The sequence below is a fragment of the Lemur catta genome, chromosome 14 (assembly GCF_020740605.2).
Source record: "Lemur catta isolate mLemCat1 chromosome 14, mLemCat1.pri, whole genome shotgun sequence".
NCBI lineage: Eukaryota > Metazoa > Chordata > Mammalia > Primates > Lemuridae > Lemur > Lemur catta.
In genome coordinates, this window is record NC_059141.1 from 30,875,191 (window position 1) to 30,893,605 (window position 18,415).

The 18,415-nt window shown below is 38.6% G+C and overlaps 1 pseudogene; it reads right to left on the reverse strand.

Annotated features, from left to right (window-relative positions):
• Window positions 1–1,079: 1,079 nt before the first annotated feature.
• On the reverse strand, window positions 1,080–2,665 carry LOC123649959 (annotated as a pseudogene).
• Between the last annotated feature and the right edge of the window lie 15,750 nt (window positions 2,666–18,415).

Here is an 18,415-nt window from a genome sequence, read left to right on the forward strand (position 1 = left end):
GTTATTTAAAGATACAATGGTTGTACAGTACCTTTTAAATCTGCAATTTAGGTTTCAGATTTTCCATTAAGAATTAACTGCACTGAAATTCTACAAATTATACTTAAGCAATTCAGCTATGCGTTTACAACAGAGAGATAAATACTGCCATCAAATTATTAATTACAGCTTGATAATAATCTCAACATTAGCAGCCACTGTTGTTACTACTATCTGACTTGTTTGGGCATCTTCCAGTTTCATTTTCTTTCTAGTTCATAAGCTCATGATGGGCACAGGAAAAGATCCAACTTTTATAAAACAATTAGATTGCACATGTCAACTTTAAAAAAAAATCACATGCAGGACACTACATTGCAGTAGATATTCAAATATCTGTTTTAAGTTAAAGTACTCATTAAAAAATTATTACCTAGGGCCTTTAAATAAAATTCTACTACTAACTTCATAAGTCTGAAATTTTCAGAATGACTATTTAGAAAACCTGGTTTACTTAACAGTACCTCTTGCAGAAGAGAGAAGGAATCTACATCAACACTTAAGTGAACTGCACTATACCCGTGTGGCCAGAAAATCACATTTTTGTTTTTCTAAAAGGCAGGAAGTCTTTTATTTTTTTGGACTTCCAAAGCTTGATTTACAGTAACTACAAACATCACTACTTTTGAAAGATTATAGAGAAACTCTTAGAAAAAATAATTTCAAACATTAGTCAGACTGTTGAAATACTCATCCAATATTAATAGTTTATTCTTCAGTAAGAAATAGAATTCTTTATAGCAAATGCCCCAGCGTTGCCTTACTCAGTCACTACAGCCATTAAAAACCAAACTGTTAGCTCAATTGGCAAAAACCAAACTGTTAGCTAAATTGCTGAACACTTGTGGCTCTATCCTCTGTTGTTCCGATAGGTACCACGTTTACCTGAATAAGTAACAGCAGACTGCATCTGACAGACACTAACATAAGCCTACATACTGTATGAAAAAACCTAGCACTGACATGTGTGTTTGCTAGAGGTGTACTGTCTGATGCACATGAAAGCAGATCTAGTTAATACCCTTTTGGGATGGGCGTGTTTACTTTGCCTTGACTGGTTCTCTTTCTAACCAGCGACCCCTTTTTGTTTATAATGATACTCTTTTAGAAAATCCTGTAACATTGACGGTAAGGGAGCCCATCTGTCCCATCACATGTAGTGCACCTACAGATCACTGCACGGCACAGAAACTGCAGGCTGAAAGGAAAAGTCTTATTGAGTGATACAGTAAGCAATGGATCAAAAAACATGGAAGAACTGGAGTCTTTATCATGTTCTAAAAGTCCTGTTACAGTGGAGGAGTGAAATACATATGGGTCATGTGCATCAAAACTAAAGTTGTGATTCCACTGTTCAATTCGGGCATGCAGGGGTCTGTTGTAGCGGCGAAAGTTCACAGAGAAGAGGCAGTCCTCCTGCACAGTCCCTGGCGAAAATGTGCCTTCAGGCTTTCCTTCCAGAAGGCCTTTGGCTTTATAACAGTCCATCACTCCCCAGTAACAGGGATTCCCTGTAATCTGTAGCAGATCAGGCACGAGGCAGTGTATGTTATCAAGCTGTGCGTGGACTTTCCAAGCTCCCTGCCTGCTAACATGGGCATGGCTGTCTCCAGATACCACACGCTGCTTCTGCCTCCAGGACTGCAAACACAGGGTGGTTTATCCTCTTCCAAGTCACAGTTAGCTTGTGGAATTGCAGAACTGTCACCACTTATTTCAGTCACTCCAGGAACTAACTTTGGTCCCGGTTTATGTAACGGATTAACCTGTGCAGTGGCTTCAAAGGTGTGTATTTGTGCATTGGGAGGAGATCAATTCCTTCTTCAATACTAAGCTGTCTTTTCTCTCTAAGCCTATCTTCTTCATCTTCTGTAGAAACCAGAGATGGATCAAATGTATAAAAAATATTGAATGTGGGCTCATAGGAGCTGTATACTGTTTAATCAAATGCCATGTTTTGGCGAAATCTAAGCCAGGAGGACAAGGGCATTTCTCAAGCATAAATTCAGAAAGATGTATTTTTCTTTTATTGGAAAAGGGAGGCTTTGAGTGCTTGTTATAAGTTCTCATGAGAAAACACAAGCCCACGGTATCCTGCAAACTCTGTGTCAGAGAGCGACTGCCTATGGTTCTGCCGGAAACACTGTCCCCATCGTGTACAGAGCTTACACCATAGCGCCTCTCTCCTTTGAAGTCCACTTCCAGTTCTACCAAACTTTTTATCAGTATCCAAGGAACTTTGGGTCTTTGTAGAACAGGTATGTTTTTTCTTTCCACCCCATGGAGCATGCTGAGAGTAGGAATCTCTTCGTGCCAGTCTTGTTTCTGGGGCAACACAAGAATCATTATCCTTTTCAATGCTTACTTCAACAATTTGAGGGATTTCAGTGGCACAATTCTGGTTTCTCCTTAAAGAATTCTGTGAAGGGCTCAATCCTAATTGCAAGGCAACATTTTCTCTTAAGGGACCACTTTGCAGCCGAGGAGCTGACTCTCCTATACTCCTTGATATACAAACATCTGTTGGAGTTCATGTCCCCCTTTTCACTACGCTTCTTCCCTCGTGACTGAAGAGATTCTGACACCTGTATTAGAAGTTACTCCACATTTTCCCTACTTTATCCATTGATTATAAAATCGGTCCAGGCTCGCAGGGCAGCCTCATCCAGGGCACCTGCGTCCAGGCAGGATGGGCCCAGAGGGCAAAGTCACCGAGTCCGCCCACCCTCTGGTGCGTCCCATCCTGTCCCCTCTGACTGCCCAGCGAGCGCAGCTTCTCTTCCTCCTGAGGGAGCCCCGGAGACCCCAGCTGCGCCGCAGGCCCCCCCAGGACTCTATCATCTTCACCTGCTTCTCCTCCCCCCTCCCCCAATCCCCACTCAAATGGAAACTACCTCCTCAGGGGACCAGGGGACCAGGGGACAGGGTGTAGGGCGGTGGGCGGGGGACCGGCCTAGTCACTACTCTCTGCTGAGCTCACAGAGTGTTGACATCTGTTATTCCAGAGTATGAAAAATTGATTTGTCTGTCCTAAATCCTTGGCGTAGGCTGATTTGTAGATAAAAATTAATGACAAAACTGAAATGGATCTCAAGACATCTAATTGGGCTGACTGCTTCCAGGTAGTTTCTAAACTGGTGATGGCAAAATAAAAAGTTTTATCTCATACAAACGTTCTAATTGTTTGCAGGTGACTGCCTGAAAGCTTATGTTGTTATGAATTCTGTGTATCAAATCCAGGCTCCAGATTTCCCATCATGAATTAATGATATACCATGCATGACAGACAGGAAGGTATGGATACTCAGGACACATAGCCCATTCTTGGGTAAAACCAACACAGATGGAGAATTAGTTCTTCAATTTAAAAATGATTTCAAACAAGGAGGAAGGGTTCCAGGTGAGAAAGGGCACAGGAGGAAAAAATTCATCTTGCTACAGAGGAAAGAGGATGTTGACAAATAGGCATATTTTTGAGTTGGCAACTTTTCTAAGAATGTGCTAAGATATATGAGTATTCTTGAGATGATTATGTGGACTGTAATAGAAACTTTAAAGGCTAATAGAGTGTCACTGTTTATTTTCCTAGATCAGAAGAGCAAAATACCGAGAGTGAAAAGTATATAGTAGGTGAAATTGGCCTTCTTCACAACTGAATGAAGATGCTCTTTCTGTAGTGGAAAACATTCTTGAATTGTACTTTCAATGCCCTAACTTTAAACATATACATTTTTAAAAAAACAATACCTTGAACTATATGAAAAAACGAATTTGCCATTTAATGGAAAATCCATTTCCTATAAAAACAGAACTTGCCCTTCTTGGTTTTGATATCTTCAGAAAAACTTTTTTTGCTGTTTTGTTTTAAAATGTGTACCATGTGCTTAGCTTAGAAATAAAATAGAAATCACAAAAAGTTTCTTCCAGAGAAACCTGGAAATATAATTATGTTGTGACTAGTGTCCGTCAGAATGTCTGCAAGGCTAATGAAGTCATTGTAAATGCAACCAAATGGACTTATAACTCTGTCCATAAAATGTGAGTAGTGACAGCGTTAATAGTAGTGGCCATTTATTGACTAATGAGCAAACATTCATTATTATATGCCTGATTGCTTCCTGATTTCCTTCCTTTCCCCTCCCAACTCTCCCTTTTCTTGCTACAGATATGGAGTGCCTACCATGTTCCAGGAACTGTACAAGGCTCATGACACAATGGCTTTAGTGATCCAGATAGACAAGGATTCGGACTTCACAGAGCTTACAGTCCAGTGGGGAAAGCCACACATTATTAATCAAGTATTAACAATAACGCGTTGTGTCAGGATGGACTGAAATGTCTATCTGTATCCTTTTTTTGGTGGACAAAGGGGAAATTTGGAGACTAGAAAAGAATGATTTTGATAATGTAACTATTTACTGCTTGTTAATATGACAAAAGGAGAGGACAAATGGATCTTTACCATGAAATGATCTGAATATTATTTTGCAAAGAATTGGGTCAAATTAATATTAACATTAATAAGAGAAATTAAAATTTCTTATATAGACTGGATATATTGGTCTTTAGAAAGAAATTCATCTTATAGTGGTAATTGTGTCCTGTTACCTGGGTTTGATTCTGCTGTAACATGATAGCTGCCTACAATTGGCTCCATGCCCATCCAACTTCTCTCTAATTTCTGCATCTAAATCTCTCTTGACCTTAGGAGCATAAGTGATGGTGAGGAGTATTAATACACTTTTGAATGGTAATTAGTAAATATTTTTACGAAGCAAATTAGTCTCTCATGAATATAGTATGGCTTAAATAGTTTTAATAAAAAATATAATTTTGTGGATTTCAAAGCTCTATCTAGTACAAAAAATACAGAGAATGACTATTGCAAAATTGAAGAGGAACAATCAAAGCCATTAGTTTCATTAAAAAGAAACGGTGGCCACCCATGATGAAATAATTAATCATTTTTTGATTAGTCCAGTTTAATAATATCCAAATATCTCAAGACATAAAATGTGTGTGCTATTGGTTTTTGCTCTCATGGACTTGTGAGAACTAGGGTTTTTAAAATAATGCCAGTGAAAACAAAATATAGAAATAATTTTGTTACTGTACCAGAATCACAAATATACCTAATAGTCAGAAGATATGTGATAAAGAATAAAAATTCACTTCTTGTGTTAAAATATTTTATACCCAAAATTTAAAAGAAAAATATAAGATTAAATGTATCATTTTGATCTTACTAAACTAGGGCCCATCTGACTGTATTCAATGAGCTACTCTTTTTACAAATGCCATGGTCAAATAAATGCAGGGAGAGATGCTGCTTTAGAATGAAAGCTCTTCAAGATAGTCTCTTTTATTTCTAAGCTAAGCATAGGGTACCCACATTTTAAAACAAAACAACAAAAAAAGTTTTTCTGAAGATATCTAAACCAAGAACAGCAAGATAGTTTCACTGACTGCTTAGTTTCATAACTATGCTGCAGTGGGATTGGAAGAAGCTTAGAGAAACAATTAAACATTGTAATCACGCAGTTATTTGACTGAGCAACAACTTCACGGAGTGAAGCCAGCTATTGGATGGGGCCCAGTGGTGGAGAAATGTAATCAAGCAGCATACACCTGTGGTTAGTCTGCTAATTCTCTTACGGCTCATAAATTACCAGACAGTTGGAGGACACTCCCTGTAGAGAGTTGCAGAGAAAGATTGTGTAGCTAAGTAGGCCGGGGCACTAGAGGCAGTGCCCTGAAAGAAGATGGGATTGGGACTCGGGCTTCTTGTGCTCTCAAACTGTCTCTCTCTGCCTGGAATTCGAGTCAGCAAGGATGACCTTTTAATTATTTCATTCTCTACCTTTCTTTGGAGCAACACAATTCTTTGAAAATAAATAAATCTTTTAAAAATTATTTTATTAACCAAATTAAAATTAATTTCTCTACACATATGTTTTATATATGCATATACACATAATTTTGCATATGTATGTAAATATATATTATTTTTTTGCTTTTGAATTTTGCCTGGCTTCTCCCTTTACTACCACATAATAATCCAAAATGACACCTTGTATATATCTTTCCATGGTTAAGTATCTATCTCTTCTTCTCTTTATCATGCATGTTTGTTTTTTTGTGTGTGTGACATTATTTTAGAAAATGAAATATTGTGTTCATTTTAGTGCATTTTGATTTTTATCACTTAATGATTCCTGGGGAAAGTTCTCTAAGATAACTGCATTGTCTAGGTTCAGGAACAATGTTTATATTAATTATTTTACTTGTTTTTGGTCTTACTGAATTGCTAGACCCTCCATGATAGTAATAAAGAATGTTGGTGTTACATAGCATTATTTCTGAAATATCTGATTTTAATTAAAATGCTGTATAACATTAGGATATCGAGTGTCTTCTCAGCATCTGTTGATATAATATACCCATTTTGTATATTATATCAACTTTGGGTCTCAGACTGAAAGTTACACCACTGTCTTCCCTTGTTCTGATGTCTTCGGACTTGAACTGAGCCATGTCACTGGAGTCCTTGGTTTATGAGTCCCTTCTCATCTCTCTCTTTATATATATTCTGTTAGTTTGTCTCTTTGAAGAACCCTGACAAATGCCTTAGCTAATATAAAATTGACTTTTGTGGGGGAAATTGTAAGAATTTTTTTACCAGCATTATTCATGTTTTACATATTTTTTGTGGCTTTTACAGAGAAAAGCTTTTAAACTTTGCTATTAAATCATAATGCCTTACATTTATATAACACTTGACAGTTTATCTGTAGCCTTGTGATTGAAAACAGGTATTATTATTATTACAATGCTTGCTGCTGGTGGTTTAAATGATTATCTTAAGTTTTCCTGGCTAATAGGTGGTATAGACTAGATGCAAACTTCCTAATCTGAAATCATTTCTTTTTTTGTTTGTTTGTTTGTTTTTTTATTTTTTATTTATTTATTTTTTTATTTCAGCTTATTATGGGGGTACAAAAGTTCAGCTTATATATATTGCCCATGCCCCCTCCATCCTCCTGAGTCAGAGCTTTAAGCGTGTCCATTCCGCAGACAGTGAGCATTGAGAGTTAATCCCACAAGTATCAATAGCTACAGTTTTTGGGTATCATCACCCAATGATTTATGGGTGGATTATATTCCTTCAGTTATGTATTCAGTGAAAAAAATATATACGTCACCTTATTACATGCCATGCATTGTTCTGAGTGCCACACATAAAATGGTGAGCAAAACAGACACAGTTTCTGCTCTCATTAAGTTTATAATCTAGTGAGAAAGATATCCATTAATCAAAAGATCGCATAATACATGTAAACCTGAAACTGAAAAGAAGAAAATGCAATAAGAGGCATTTACATTGTTAGCAAGATTAGAAAAGGCTCCCCAAGGAAATGGTGAAGCAGTGAGGTCAGAAGAAAGAGTTTCTGTTAGCTAAACAAACAAGAATTAAGCAGGGAGAGCAGCCTTCAAAACAGAGAGACTAGCATATGCCAAGGCCCTGTGTCAGGAGGATGTCTTTCAGATTAAGAGACTGAAATCAGACCAGTGTCACAGGAGCTCAAGGAGTGAAGGCGAGTGTGTGAGGGGACACTGCAGAGACAAGTGGGGACCAGATAATGCAGGACTCTGAGAAGCACGAAGATTTTGGTCTTTACCTTAGAGTAATAAGAAGCCATCTAAGAATTTTAAGAGGTAGGGGTGTGTGTGTGCGTGTGTACATTGATGGCATTGTGTTTACTTAGCGCTTAGCAAACACCTCCCTGGCTGAAGTGGAAAGAATGGATTAGAAGAAGATCAGGGTGGATATAGGTAAACCAGTTGGATGCGGTTGAAGAGGTCCAGATGAGAGACAACAGTGGCTTGGACTACAATGGTGGCAGTGAAAACAGACAGATGGGGGCAGATTTGTGAGGTATTTAATGGAGGTCAAAGCAATGAGATCTGATGATTGAGTATAGAGAGAGGCTGAGGGAGAGGAGCTTTTCAGAATGAACTCTAAGTTTCCAGCGTGTATAGCTGGGTGGATGGTAGATTAATTTATTGATTTAAGGACTACTGAAAGAAGGCCAGATTTGGGGGGGGCATGTTAAGACTATGAATTTAGTAGAATATACTCAGTTCAGAGTGCCTTACAGACAGACACCATAATGTAGGTGTGAAGTCATAGTTCGGCTGCGTATGCTCAAGGAGTAGTCTGGACTAGAGATAAAACACATTACCTACATAGAAATGGTTTTGACATCATGCGATTAGTTGGAATGGTGAATAAGATGGTCTCTCTGGTGCTTTCTCAGGCATTTATTTCTTGAACTCTTTTGACCACTGTATTTAGAAGCTTTAGGAGCAGGGAGCAACATCACATCCCCAAATACCCAGATTAGACGGCTCTCTGCAGACACCAGTAGAGGGTGCCTAAGAGCTTGTCTGCACCAAGTGCGCTTGCATTGTTGATCTGTGAGGTAAGAGAAGCAGGTAGACCAGATGGTCCAGGTATGTGGTAAACCTCTGTGCTGGTGGGATACTATCCTGTGAATAAGCAGGGCCTGCGGAGAACGTTGAAAGTGGGGAAAGGGGGCAAAACTGTTCTGAGAGGAGTTTGAATTTTGAATTGACTATCTATTCAAACTAAATTGTAACACTGAAGGAGGTTTTTTAGAACTCAAGACTAAATTATCTTAAAATGTCAAATTTAAGTATTCTTTTTCACCATTGGTGGGAATGGGAATCCCACAAACATGAGGTCAGGTATGGGCAAAATAGACTTTTGTTGGATATGTTGTTATTGCAGATCTCAGTGTCCTCTTTTAAAATTTGTTCTCCTGGGTATTTTATATTCATTTCATGTTCAGCCATGTGATCCAGAGTGTTTGATTTGATACACAGTTTTAACTTTTGTGTACTTTTGTATACAAACAGCTAGTAATTTTGTGCATATATATATATAATTAAATACAGTCATGTGCCGCAGAATGATGTTTCAGTCAATGACAGACCACAAATGCCACAGTGGTCCCATAACATTACAATGGAACTGAAAATTTCCTATTGCTTAGTATTTACTATGCTATATATTTTTTTATCATTATTTTAGAGTGTACTCCTTCTATGTATTAAAAAACTGCCTCAGGCAGGTTCTTCAAAAAGTATTGTTATCATGCATTACAGAAGAAAGACTTCTTTACTTGCTGGTGTTTTCTTGAAAAAGAAAAAAGAAAACAAAAAGAAGAAGAAGAAGAACAGGACTTCTGGAACGTATGATGAGACACTGGAGATGACAGCTCCACGCATGTTATTACCCCTGAAAACCTTCCAGTGGGACAAGATGTGGAGGTGGAAGACAGTGATGTTGATGATCTTAGCCTTGTGTAGGTGTTACCATGAATGGAGCTTGCAGGACTGACCGGAAGTTGCTCTGCATGAGTCCGTGGGTGAGTGGTGAGTGAAAGCAAAGGACTAGACCATTACTGTACACTGCTGTAAACTTTATAAACACTGTACACTTAAGCTACATTAAATTTAAATTTATATGAAAATATTTTTCTTTCTCCAGTAATAAATTAACCTTCGCTTATTTTAACCTTTTTACTTTATAAACTTTCTAATTTTTTTAATTTTTTAACTTTTTTGCAATAACACTTAGCTTAAAACAAAAACATATTGTGCAACTATACAAAAATATTTTCTTTCTTTTCATTCTTATTCTATAAGCTTTTTCCTATTTAATTTTTTTTTATTTTGTAAACTTTTTTGGTTAAAAATTAAGATGTGAACATAATTAGGCTGGCAGCATTATTTACAATAGCTAAAATATGGAAGCAACCCAGTTATCCATCAGCTGATAAATGAAAAAGCAAAATGTGGTATACATATACGATGGAATATCATTTAAAGTTGTAAAGGAAGGAAATTCTGATGTATGCTACAACATGGATGAACTTTAGGACTTTATGCTGAGTGACATAAGTCAGTCACAGAAAGACAAATACGGTATGATACTACTTATGTGAGTTACCTGGAGTAGTCAAAATCATAGAGACAGGAAGTAGAATGGTAGATGCCATGGCTGGGAGGAGAGGAGAATGAGTTGTTGTTTAATTGGTGTGGAGTTTCAGTTTTATAAGATAAAAAGAGTTCTGTGGATGGATAATGGTGATGGTTGCACAAAAATGTGAATATACTTAATGCCACTGAATTGCATATTTAAAAATAGCAAAGATAGTAAATTTTATCTGTATTTTATCACAATGAAAAATTAAAATGAGCATATAGAATGCAAGACAATTGTTTGTTGGATGGGACTATCCCAGGTATTGTGGGACATCTAGCATTCTTTCCTGTTCTCATGATGTGACAACTAAAAGTACTGGTTGGGCAAATTCTGCTTTTCATTTATTCATAAATTGGTATTCAAATCTGCACAGTTGAACCTGTGCCCCACAATGCTGTTCTTAATGTGACAGTATGCTTCTACTTCTGCATGATGGAAAACTGTATTTTTATTTCTGGGCTGCTGGCCTGTGTTCAGTTTGGAAGCTAATCCCTAGGTCATTTCCCTCAATTCTGTCCTATTATAAAAGTGCGTCTCCACACCTCCCAGCCCAGTGTCTGCCACTTCCCCACCCTCTCTGACTTGGTCCTTATTCATGTCAACTGCACACAGCTGAGACTGGCCCGGGATTGTCACCCAGGCCTACCCTAAAGGACTGGGCCCTCTGGATATCTGTTCTGTCCATTCCAGGAGATTCCTTCCTTCTGACTAATGTTAAGTTCTTTTTCTCCAGTTATAAATCTTCTCTAGAAAGAACCTATTAGCCATCAATAGGTTGAGCCCAATGGCATTAGCAGACAAATGGAATCAAAAGTAGGTCAGGTCCAGTGTGTTCCAGCTGTCGTTTCTGGCAGTGGAGGAATGACAGGTGTTTTAATTTAAAGGGAATGAGATGCCTGTTAGCAGTCTTTCCTGCTGCTCTGCTCCTCCAGATCCCCTTTTGAACATGGCTTTGAAGGGCTGGGCTTCCTTCTGGCTAAGAGAGGTCTAGCCCTTGGTCTAGTTACCAGGTCCTTTCTGATCCAGTTCCTCATTCCTCTTCAGTCTTCCGTCTTGCCATTTCTCCCCCTAACACTTGACCTGACAAAAGCAGACAGTTCAACAGTTTCCAAGTCTTTATGCAGGCATTCCTTCAGCCTAGGAGGCCAGCCCTCCCTACCTCCAGATTCATTCCTGAAAACTGCAGCTCAGACAATGCCTCTTGCATAAAGCCTTGTTTTACCACCCTGGACAATAGCATTAATCCCTTTGTGTTCTGTGCAGGCTCTACACATTTTACACATACCACACTGGATTATAATTTCTAATCTAATTACTTGTTCGCTTCCCCCATTACATTGGGAGTTTCTTGTGAGCCAAGCTATTAATAGTATCTTTTCTTTCTAAAAATAAACTAGTTTTTGCAGCTGTTTTAGATGTACAGAAAAATTACCAAGATACTGTAGAGTTCTCACATCCCCTGTACCTAGTTTCTCTTATTATTAATATCTTTCATTAGTATAGTACGTTTGCTACAATCAGTAAACCAATATTAATACATTGTCATTAACTAAAATCCATACTTTATTCAGATTTCTTTAGTTTTACATAATGTCTTTTTTTTTTTGGTTCCAGGATTCACCACATTGCATTTAGTAGTCATGTCTTCTGAGGCTCCTCTTGGCATGACAGTTTCTTAGATTTACCTTTGTTTTGATGACCTTGACAGTTTTGAACAGTTTTGGTTATGTATTTTGTTGAATGTCCTTCAGTTGGGATTTGTCTGATGTTTTTCTCATGAGTTGACTGGGATTTGGGTACATACAATTAATGTAATGTATCACTTGACTCTAGAGTCCACACTGTTAAAGCTATAGAGGCTGGAGTGCCTCTTTGGTTTCCTAGTTCATTTACCTTGGCTTTGCTCCCTTCAATCCTTGAATTTATTCCATATGAGGACATGGTTTGACATGCAAATAGTCCTCTGCTGGAATATTCTTTACTTCTGTAGCAGAGTCTTTTTGTACCAAATTCTCATTTAAATCTGTGAGGCTTCCAAAGTACACTAGAGCAGAAATTCTTGAGAAACCTTGAGGCCTGTCTTCCAAGGCTTTCTTTGGAACACTGATCAAATTCCCCAAGTGATAGAATCCAGACCTGAACTTTGAGCTCCAGGAATGGGCAGACCATATTCAGCAGTTATGAACAAAAGGAGCTGCCTAGTCTCATGGTCCTAATATTTTTCATACCTTAAATTAGGGCACATGGCTCTTCAGGGTTATAGAATGACTGAAAAGATGTAATAAGAATCCTCTGCTGTCAGAGTTTCCAGGATATTTTGGTGGTTTATACTAAGAATAGGACAGAATATATAATATTGGAACTGCGGTAGAAAATCTGAAATATATTGGCAATTAATTAGGTATGAGTTGAGGAAAGATGTATCAGTCCCAAACATCTTCTCTATTTTCTATGATGCATAAAATCTGGCCATTATAGAATAATTCCCTTGGGTCTTGAATATCCTGCCACAAGGTTGAATAAAATGGATAGATTAATTCATGGTTTTTATAGTTTGTTCCATGTCTAGATTCCGGAGTGAAATCAGCCATTATAAATGAGGAAACGAGAAACTAAAGATAGGAAGCTGAAATTTTTGCAGCAACCAGCTGCTATTCTTTAGTAGTGAGGAATTATGGTATCATGTATAGTTTATCTTGGTACAGTTTGTTTACATACTGAGTAATAATATCCCAAAATAGAATCTACTCTAAGCCCAGAGTTTAAGAGAGATCTTAACAGTTTATTTTAAACTCCATTTAAAAACACAACAAACAATATCTCCTAAAGCATGATCTTGTATTTTGATTTACAGCCACAAGGAATCTAAGAATAAACCCCTTTAGTCATGGAGTTCCTTTTGACCAAGAATTGCAAAGATTTCAAATCACACACTGAGCCTTTCAGATTTCCCTATTGCACAGGCCAATCTGTTTGTCATCAAATAAATGTGCTAAGCTCCCATATGGGCATGCAGCTAGAATCGGCTCAGATGAAAAAAAACATTCTTTAGGCAAGATTGCTTGTGAATTCTCCCTCATCTTTAAGAGATGATTTATTGGAAAGGCAATTCAGCAGGCTACAGACAGTGGTGACACATAACCGATAGCTCTGTTACAATACTCTTGGCAGCTAACACTGCTAAATAATGAAATAGGGAGGGATTTTCCCTTTTTTCTTCAGCATTTTGCATTGAAGCTCATAATCATTTTCTTATCTGCATGCTTTGAGGATGAATTTAGGCCATCCTGAAGGGGACTTTACTCGGCCTTTCTATTTGGTTTAATGGCAGACGCTCCTCTGAATACGTTAGGTAGATTAACTCATTGCATCCTCATAATGCCCCTGTGGGGTAGATACTATTATTTCCCTCTTTGTATGGATGAAGAAACAGAAGCATGAAGAGGTCAAGCAGCCTACCCAGGGTTGCATCCATGCTGCTAACCAACATACCATGCTGCTCTGGTGAGTTTATAGTGACGTATAAAGTCATAAACAGTTAGGGCATCTTCACATAACGTGCCATAAAGACTTCCACTCTCTAGTTTGTGTGCTGGCAAAACAAATTTGGTGAAAACTTCAACTCTTCTAGTTATTTAAGTTCTGTGTCAAAAGTACCTCTTTATCCTACCCAGAAAAGGAGTGGGACTGTATCCACCAGGAACAATTGAATGTCTTCCTGCCTCTAGTTGGGAAATCAATTTAATTATTTAATTGGAAAATATGTATATATTATTTACCATGTGACAGGCACTGTTGTAAGTAAATGTTAACTTACTAAAATCTCATCGCAATCCTGTGAAGTGGATATTGTTACCTCCAATTTAAAGATAGAGTAACTAAGGCACAAGGAGGTTAAACAACACGCCCGATGTGATGGGGCCAGGAATTCAACCCAGGCAGGCTGGCTCCAGATTGTGGGTTTTAGCCACTCTGTGCCTCTGAATGCTTGGAGGCCACTATAATTGTGTTTTTTGAGAAATTTTTGTTTTCTGTTTGTTCTCTCTTTTTCATTTCCTGTTTTCTTTTTGCATGCCTCCCTGTGGGTGACATTCAATTTTGGTCTATCTGTAGTGTTTTTGAGTGTATCTTTTTTGTATAGTTCTTCCAGTAATTGCTTTAGGTATTACATTTTATATATACAACTTCTCAGTCTACTGATGTCAACATGTGTCAGTGTTAGGGACATGTAGAAATCTCACTTCCTTTTATATCCCTTTACTCTCCCCCACTGTAATTGTTTTACATATCTCCTGTATATACATTGAGAATGATGTTAGACATTGTTATAATTTTTGCGTCAACCATCAAATGTAATTTAGAAAACTTGAGAGGAGAAAGAAAGTTTATTGTATTTGCCCATATTTTTAATCTTTTTGTGCTCTTTCTTCCTTCCTGATGTTCCAGTGCTCCTTCCTTTATTGTTTCTGTTTAGAAAACTTCCTTTAGTGATTCTTTTATAGTAGGTCTGCCGGTGACAGATTCTTTTAGCTACTCTTCATCTGAGAATACCTTGATCTTCCCTTCATTTCAGAAGGATACTTTTGCTGGTTATAGAATTCTGCATTGAGAGTTCCTGCCTTTCAGCTCTTGGAAAATGTGTTGCCTCTTTATTCTGGCCTTCATAAATTCTGATGGAAAATCTGCCTCATTCAAATTGTTTTTTCCCTGTAGGCAATAGGGGGAAACATCATTCCTCTCTGGCTGCCTTCAAGATTTTTTTCTTTATCTTTAGTTTTCAGAAGTTTAACCATGATATGTCTTGATGAAGGTTTTTGGGGTTTATCTTGTTTTGGTTTCTCGCAGCTTCTCATATCTATAGATTTATTTCTTTTGACAAATTTGGAGAATTTTCAGTTATAATTTCTTTTAATACTTTTTCAGTTCTACTCTCTTTCTCCTCATTTCTTGGACTTCAATGACACAAATGTTAGCTCTTTTGTTATAGTCCCACATGTCCCTGGGGCTCTGTGTATTTATTTATTGTTTTTGTATCTTTTCTGTCTCTTGTCAGATTGGGTGATTTCCATGGTTTAATTTTCATCTTCACTGATTCTTCCCTCTGCCCTTTTTATTCTGCTATGGAGCCCATTCATTGGATCTTTTTTGTTTGTTTGTTTGTTTGTTTGTTTTTTAGTTTGTTCTTTTTAGACTGAGTCTCGATCTGTTGCCTGGGCTAGACTGCAGTGGCATGATCACAGTTCACTATGACCTCAAATTCCTGGGCTCAAACAATTCTCCTGCCTCAGTCTCCTGATTAGCTGGGAATACAGGCATGTAGCACCATGCCTGGCTAAGTTTTTCTATTTTTTGTAGAGATGGGGTCCTGCTCTTGCTCAGGCTGGTCTCCAACTCCTGACCTTAAGTGATCCTCCCGCCTCTGTCTCTCAGAGTCCTAGGATTACAGGTGTAAGCCGCTGTGCCTGGCCTCATTGGGTCTTAAAATTTCATTTATTGTATGTTTTAGTTCTAAAATTTCTATTTTATTCTTCTTTATATCTTCTGTTTCTTTCTTGTGACTTTCTATATTTTCATAGAGACTCAGGGTTCTAAATGGACAAAAACAAAAGCTCTAAGTCCTCTTAAGCCTAGTATCATTGCTTGTACAATGTCACTTCTGCCACATTGTATTGGCACAGTAAGCCGCAGGGTCAGTCCGGATTTAAGGGGAGGGAAATCAAACTCCACCTGTGGATGTGGGGAGTGAAAAAGTCACATTGCAAAGGGGCACGCAGGATGGAGGGGATGGCCATGATTATCTGTGAAACCAATCTGCCACAATAATGGTTATTTTGTCTTATGGAATTGCAGATTACTTTTGTCTTATAATTTTTTCTATGTTTTCCTAGTTTTCTGCAATATATTAAGGCTACGTTCCCTTTAAAAGCAGAAAAACACATGTCAAAGAAATCAGAAAAAACGTTACGTAAGTGCCAAATTCCACTGTGTCAAGTGCTTTGCAAATGGAATTCAACAACTATGACCTTTGATCTTTAAAAATGTAAAGTGTTTAAAGGCAATACCTGGGATGATGTCAAACACTTGGAAACAATGCTCTGTGTATATGTCTTTTGGCCTGATCATCCAGTTCAAAGCATGGGAAGGTGCCTCTGTGTACCTGCCATCCTTGTCTTTCCACAGGTTCAGGTGAGGGAGCATCCTTACAGCCTTCTCACCAGTAGCGGCTGCTGGGAAACACACCAGGTTTCACTGACAACCTCTTCCTTCCTATTGCCCCATGTAGCTTATTGGCACAGGTAGGACACAGACCTCGATCTCTCTTGCCACATAATTACCAAGTCCATGATGATAGCAGCAACTCTATTTTCCTGGATGTGCTATTAGGAAGAATAAGGAAATATAGAGATTCTCTAGCCTCTCCTTAGGGGTAAATCAGGGCCCTATATGGAGAGTAGAAACTTCTTAAGCAGATGGCGGTTGATTACGTAGAAAGTGGGTGTTAGAACATGCATGTTTAATTGGATTTTGGATACTATGATGAAACTGCACTACTTTAACCTGTTGGGGGAAGACATGTGAAACATTATTTTCCTTATCTTGAATGTTTATAACACCTTATCTTAATGTAGTAGGGACTTTAGAAGACATGCTGTTCAGCATCTCTACTCAAGGGGTGAGAAAATGGAGGCCTACAGAAGGGAAGCAGCCCTCCTCAAATTAGCTAGTGATTGGCAGTTGGACTAGAATCCAGGAATCCTGACTCTTAGTGGTTATGTTATATGAAAAACTGAATTAGACTGAATTATATTTCCCTACTTGTGGAGTGCAGGTGTGAATATTCAGCCAGCTGTTTTGTACTGGGTAGAAAAGGCCACCGAGAGATTAAATGAATCATAAGACATTGTCCAAGAAGTTCACATTAGGATCTCATCTCTTGCGCCTAAATATGCAGACCAAGCATCCCCTTGTTTTGCTAAGAAAGATGAGAACAAAAGGACAGAATAAACTGTTCATCTTTGTCTGTTTGGCCCTGATCCCCCTCATTTTTCTATTTCCCTCATGGCTAAATATAGTGCCGTTGTTACTGTCTAATCTGATGCCATGGAGATCTCAGAAGACCAGGGCAAGCCTGTGACAGCTTTCAAATAGCATGAGTGAGCTCGCTGAGGGAGGGAGTTCACAGCTTTGGGGGGGGAGGCTGGGTTACAGCTTTGCTTTGGTTTCTGAGCTGGGCTGTCTCTGGGTGAAGATCACACTTTTTGAACGTATTCATTTATCAGTTATGTGGAGTTTGTATGTTTCTATAAGTGACAAAACCCCAAATCATATTTTTGGGGCACCTAGGCCTACCCACTGGATAGGTGATAGTTTATGGCTCAGTTCACCTGCATAAAGAGCCTTTCCCCTGAGGCTGACAAGGCTCTCAATGGGAAACCCAGGCTGGAACCACAGAAGGCCCAATACCCAGGCAGGCAGGTTGGCAGGAAAGGTCTGGGCAAGGACACCACTAAAAGGGTAGTATCACTGGACAAGCCTTGTTTTTTTTTTTTTTTTTTTCTTTTATGCCAATGACTTTTTAGAAGGATCTAGCATTAGGGCGACAACTTGCAGGACTGGGCATGGAATCAGGTTCCTGTCTGCCCTGCATCCCCTCTCTTGTTCTAGTAACACCACTTCCGTCCTTTAGGGAGTGCCCCGCTCCTTACTCCATGTGGCTCGAATGGGGTTTCTATCACAGGGCTTTTTCCTTCTGATCATAGATATAGTTACAGGGTCCACGCTAGGCCGATGGGTTATCCCTCTCAGCAATTTACATCCTGATTACAGAAGGTGGGTGGGGTCGGGACTCTGGGCAGAAATGGTTACCCTACTGTGGGGATGCCCAGACCTTCCCTCGGCCCCGTGTTCCTAAGGCATGTTTGCTCTCTCTTCAGTTTTTATTGCTCAGCCAGTATTATTCCAATTTATTAATTTCTTTTTTTGCTTAAGTTAACATATTGTTTTCTGGTTCTGTTGCTTACAGAATATTTAAATGATTCAAAGGGGTATGGAATATCTGGGCCTAACTTATGTTATCTTATATATTTAACAAAAACACCATGAGGTATGTATTGTTAGCTCTGTTGCACGCATCAGAAAATTGAAATTACAGAGAGCTTTAGATAAATTGTCAAGGTTTATACTGGTAACAGGGCAAGGAGCTAAGATTGGGGTCTGGGATCATCATATTTTGGATCCATGAGTACAGGGTGCAGCCAAGGGCAGCTGCCAGAAGTGTGGGTCTCAGGAAGCACCTGGGGGAGC